A 5420-nucleotide genomic window follows, 5' to 3' on the forward strand; every position below is an offset into this window, starting at 1 on the left:
CTGCTACAGTTGTCCATTTGACTCAGCTGGGACCAGGGTAGTAACAGTAGAGATGGGGAGAAGTGGACAGATTTGAGAGCTATTTATGAGGCCCATTGATAGGACTTGGCAATGGACTGAAATGGTAGGGGTGAAGAAGAAAGAGATGTTAAGAATGACTCTTAGGTTTCTGAAGGAGGACAGGTTTGAGAGGGAAGATAAGAGGAATCCAAGTTTTGGAAGTGTTAAGTTAGAGGAATCTGTAATGTGGAGCCTCTTTGCCATATGACCTAGTGCTCCAGCCTTATCAATCTGCTTGCAGGTTTCTAAATTTCTGTGATCTCTCTTGCTTTCTTCACTTTATAGATCCTGTTCCTTCTGTCTGATGCACTACTTTCATTACTCCCCCCACCCCATCCCCACTTTCCAGGAGGAAGTAGTAGCTAGAAGAATGTCTCTAAGGTGTGAATGTACAGGGTGTGTATGTGTGTGTGAATATAGTATAACCAAGTGAGTGCAGTAGTTAAAAGTGTGTGTCCTGCGTCAGAGCATCTGGGCTTATATCCTCTCATCTTCAGGTGCCAATGACCTTGGGCAACTTACTTAAATCTCTCTCAGCTTCAGCTTCCTCATCTATAACACAAAGATAATAATACTAATGATTTGAGGTGGTTGTGAGGATTAAATGAGATAATAATGCATATCTAGTACTTAGCAAGATGTCTGATACATAATAAACACTCAATTAAGATTGTATTTATTGTTGTTGGGCATTTGTGTGTGTGTGTGTGTGTGTGTGTGTAGTGGGGGTTGGGGTGGGCATGGGCAAAGAAGACACCAGCCTGATAGAGAAATCCACCTGCATTTAAAGGGAGAGATAAGTCTGGAAATGAAAGGTATAGGGCCTGGCTGTGGACAGAGAGAAAGTGCCAAAAATCACACTGTTCATAAGTCACCAAAGGAGCACTCACACCTAGGCCAGGGTGCCAAATCCTATGACCTTTCTACTCAACTTACTGTTTTCTTTCACTAGAGGGAAAATGAAAAAGTGCTTGCTAAAAGGCAGGGTGTATCACTTCAGCAGGGAGATGGTGAAATGTTCAGGATGTAGTCTAGGGGAAGAAAAAAGGTAGGTCCAGCATATGGGATATTGTGTACAAAGGAATGGTGGAGGTAGGCAGTAGTAAAAAAAATAAAATTATTACTGGGTCTAGTGTCTGGTGAGCTGGACTCTAGTTTCAGCTCTTATACTCTGGCTGTGTGGTTTTGAGCAGGGCTCATACCTTCTCTGAGCCCTTTCATAGTAGGGCTGGGAATCTCTACCTTGCCAAAACAAGGAATAAATGAGATAATAAGATTAACATGTGGGAAAACAGACTATAACCACCACCATCCACAAATAACATATGAGCATCTTGCTAACATTGCACATGGCAGATAGCAGGAGCTCCAGAAAAGGTTCGTGGATGAAAATCAGCATCTGTATATAAGAAAGTGTGAAAAAGAACATCTGTACATTCCTGTGTGGATAGACAGGTGGCTGACATAGAGTTCACAGGCTTCTTTTTCTGAGAAATAAAAGATGTGTTTCCAGGCTTCTAGCTTCTTTCTCCTACCAAACACTGGCTGGGAAGTTATTGGTCTCCCTTGGGCTCAGCCCCTTGAATAGAAGGCCACCCCACACTGAGGGGCATTATGGAGGGAGGGTTTGTAGGGCATAAGGCATGCCCAGGCTCCATTCATTATCAAAACCAACCAATATTAATTGAGATCCTACTCTGTGCCAGGCACTATACTGCATGCTGGGGCTACGATGGTAAGCAGAACGGACATATATACACTACCAAACGTAAAATAGATAGCTAGTGGGAAGCAGCCGCATAGCACAGGGAGATCAGCTCTGTGCTTTGTGACCACCTAGAGGGGTGGGATATGGAGGGAGGGTGGGAGGGAGGGAGATGCAAGAGGGAAGAGATATGGGAACATATGTATATGTATAACTGATTCACTTTGTTATAAAGCAGAAACTAACACACCATTGTAAAGCAATTATACTACAATAAAGATGTTAAAAAAATTATGGTCTAACGGGGAGTGTAATAGTTTTCTATGGCTACTATAACAAATTAGTACAAACTTAAAGACTTAAAGCAACATTAGCTTATTCTCTTACAGTCTGGAGGTCAGAAATCTAAAATGGGTCAGCAGGGCTACATTCCTTTCTGAGACTCTGGAGGAGAATCTGTTTTCTTGCCTTTTCCAGTTTCTTGAGACTGTCTGCATTCCTTGACTTGTGATCCCTTCCTCCATCTTCAAAGTCAGCAATGGCAGGTTGAATCCTCATCACATCACTCTGACATCTTCTCATGCCTTCCTCTCCCGCTCTTCCACTTTTAAGGACCCTTGTGATGACATTGGGCTCACCTGGATAATCCAGGATAATCTCCCCATCTCAATGTCAGCTGATTAGCAGCCTTAATTCTATCTGCAACCTTAATTCCTCTTTGTCATAAAATATAACATATTCACAGGTTCTGGTGATTGGGATGTGGACATCTTTTGGGGGGCATTATTCTGTTATTCTGCCTGCTGCAGAGAGGTAGACATTAAATAAGTAAATACATAGATAAAACACATTATTGCAAACTATAGTAAATGCTGAGGAAACAAATCTCTGAGAATAAAGGGTTTTTTGGGGGGAGGTGGGGACAGAAGGCATTCTACTTTAGAAAGGATGGACAAAGAAAGGAATTATATTTCAGCTGAGACCTAAAGGAAAGGAAGGAGCCAGCTATGCAGATAGCTAGAGGAAGAGTGTTCCAGGAAGAGTGTATCAGGCAGAAGGAAAGGCATCTGCAAAGACCCCAAAGTTGAAAAAGTATGACACTGAATGGTAAGTGGAAGTAGCCCAAGTCCAGCCTTTCCTAAAGAGTGGGAGAGCTCAAGTAGGAGCAGAATACCTCACAGAAGTAAATGAAATAAATGCGATGAGGTGAAGGGGTTTCATTACCTCCACCTCCATTCTCCATGTAGTCTATGAGGTCAGAGCCATAGGGATGAGAAGCAGCCCCCCTAGACCAGCAGGCAACCCCATGAGCCCTGCAGTGTACTGTGCTGATTCAACTCCCTAGAAGATGGGGACAATCAGAATGTGGAGCACCAAAGGGCTGGTGTACTTGCAGCTCAAGGACACATCCAGCCAGTGGGTAGATCAAGACAGAGGCTTTTGCCCAGGAAGCCAGGATGATCTCATCTCTATGGCAAGCATCATCAATCAGGAGGCCTGGAGTTGGGCAAGTTTCTGGGAGATGAGGAGAGAATGCAAGCCACAATCCTTGACTTCAGGAGCATTGGCTGGAGATCTGGAATTCATGTCACAGGAGGAATAAGACCTATCAGTTTCCAGATCAGCTGCTAGACAAGAGAGCCCACATTTTTCCTGGGTGTCAGATACTCCGCTGAGCCATGGTAGGTAATTTGTCCAGGTTTGTTCTCGGCAGAGAGACTCACCAGCCTACTTCTGTACCTTTATTCCCCTCCCCAAGAACCACTCAGCTTCTATTTCCAGGAGATATCCCCAAAGCAACAGGACTGTAGGACCATTCCTCTTTTCTCCTAACTTGCTTGATCCTTATTGCTCTTGAGTTTGGAGATCCAGCAGAAAGAACACTGGCCTGGGACTCAGGAGAGCTAAGTTTTTCCCTGGGCAAGTTCATTTGCTTCTCTTGGTCTATATGTCCTCACATATAAAATGGGGACATGTACCCTAGATGATGTTAAAGGTGTGATATTTCAGGATTCTGATTTCTGTTTTCATCCTTTCACAAGGATGTGAGAGAGGTGGGATTAGGAAATGATGAAGGACCGGGCCAGTTCTAAGATTCAGTGTTTCTATGAGTTAAACACAGGGCTCTCTCTCTTCTCCCAAACATTCTGACACTCAGAATAATTGACCAGAGGTCTTGGGACATCTGGCAGTACATTTGAGGCTTTGTTGATCTGAGGAAAGTAGAGCTAGACTTCTCAAGCCCCCAATCCCAAAGCCTTGGAGAAGGGGAGGCTGAAAGGGTTGGGGAGTGGCATTTGTGTGAGGGGAAGTGGAGAACAGCTCCTCTTTTCCCCCTGAGGCATTACATCCACCAGCAGCACATCATCTGGAGCCACTGGGGAGGTTCAGGAGCACATGATGTGTCTGGTTCTGAAAGGCATGTCCAACCCAGTGGAAGGCCCTGCATTTTCCCCACTGAGAAGCATCCACATATGGGTTCTCATGTGCATGTATACACATGGCTGGGTTGAACATACCCAGTGCATTGGGGGGCGGTGGGAAGAAGGGGAAGGGCTCTCGAAATATAGTTAGGGATGTTTGAGACCTACATTTCTCAGGTAAAAGAATGTTAGAATGTTTTCTGGTCTGAGACTAGGGATTAAGGAAAGAAAAAGTATTTCAGGAGGATGAACCTACATGTCACTAACTTGGAAATACACACACATACATGCAAATGCATAAACAGGCAAGTATGGGAGCATATAGACAATACACATATGACCAAACAGAGGCACATCTGGACCCAGGAAAACCCTGGAACATGCATTTCTACCCCAAGTAAACACAGCTATGATCATCCTTTTTCCACATGCAAGTACCTTATGGTTTGCAAAATACTTCTCATGTTCAACCTTATATATCTTCTTGACAACAATCCTGGAAGGTATCAATTATTATTACCTCAATTTTTACAGATGAGGAAACTGAGGCTTGGGGTTAATCAATTGATTTGCCTAAATTTATCGAGCTAGTAAATGGCAAAACTGAGGCTAAAACCAGGTCTTCTGGCTTCAAATTCAGTGCTCTTTTATACCACCTCATGCTGCATTCTAAGTGGCACTTTCTTTCTCTCTCCCATACACATACAAAAATTCATGCTGCTATCTTGCTGCATATATGCCTATCTCTATATGCTACAAATATGCATTCACATTTTCTGAATGAATAAAATGGATGGATGAATAATAACATCAAATGGCTTAATACATATATAAATGCATAAAGCCACCAGCAGAAGGTGCTGAGCAGCACTGTTATGGAGGCCTCAGTAATGAGGGGAAGAGTCTGTTCAAACCCACGAGTTATCCTTCCTTCTGTTCCTTTTCCACTCACCTATGGGCTCCTTTTACAGAGCATAGGAGCTTTCCATGACGGGCCAATAATTTCAATTGGCCCTGCTGAGATGAAACCTTTGATCTCCATACCTCAACACTTAGGATGTGGGGAGTAGTGGAAAGAACACATTATTTCTATGTTTCTTCTCTGTCTCTCCCACCGGGCAATGAGCTCTGTGAGAGTGGGGACTTCTTCCGTCTTTCATGTATATATCCCTGGGGCTTAGTACAGTGCCTTATGTATAGTAAGCACAAACACACACACACACACACACACA

The sequence above is a fragment of the Balaenoptera ricei genome, chromosome X (genome assembly GCF_028023285.1).
Source record: "Balaenoptera ricei isolate mBalRic1 chromosome X, mBalRic1.hap2, whole genome shotgun sequence".
In the NCBI taxonomy this organism is placed as follows: Eukaryota; Metazoa; Chordata; class Mammalia; order Artiodactyla; family Balaenopteridae; genus Balaenoptera; species Balaenoptera ricei.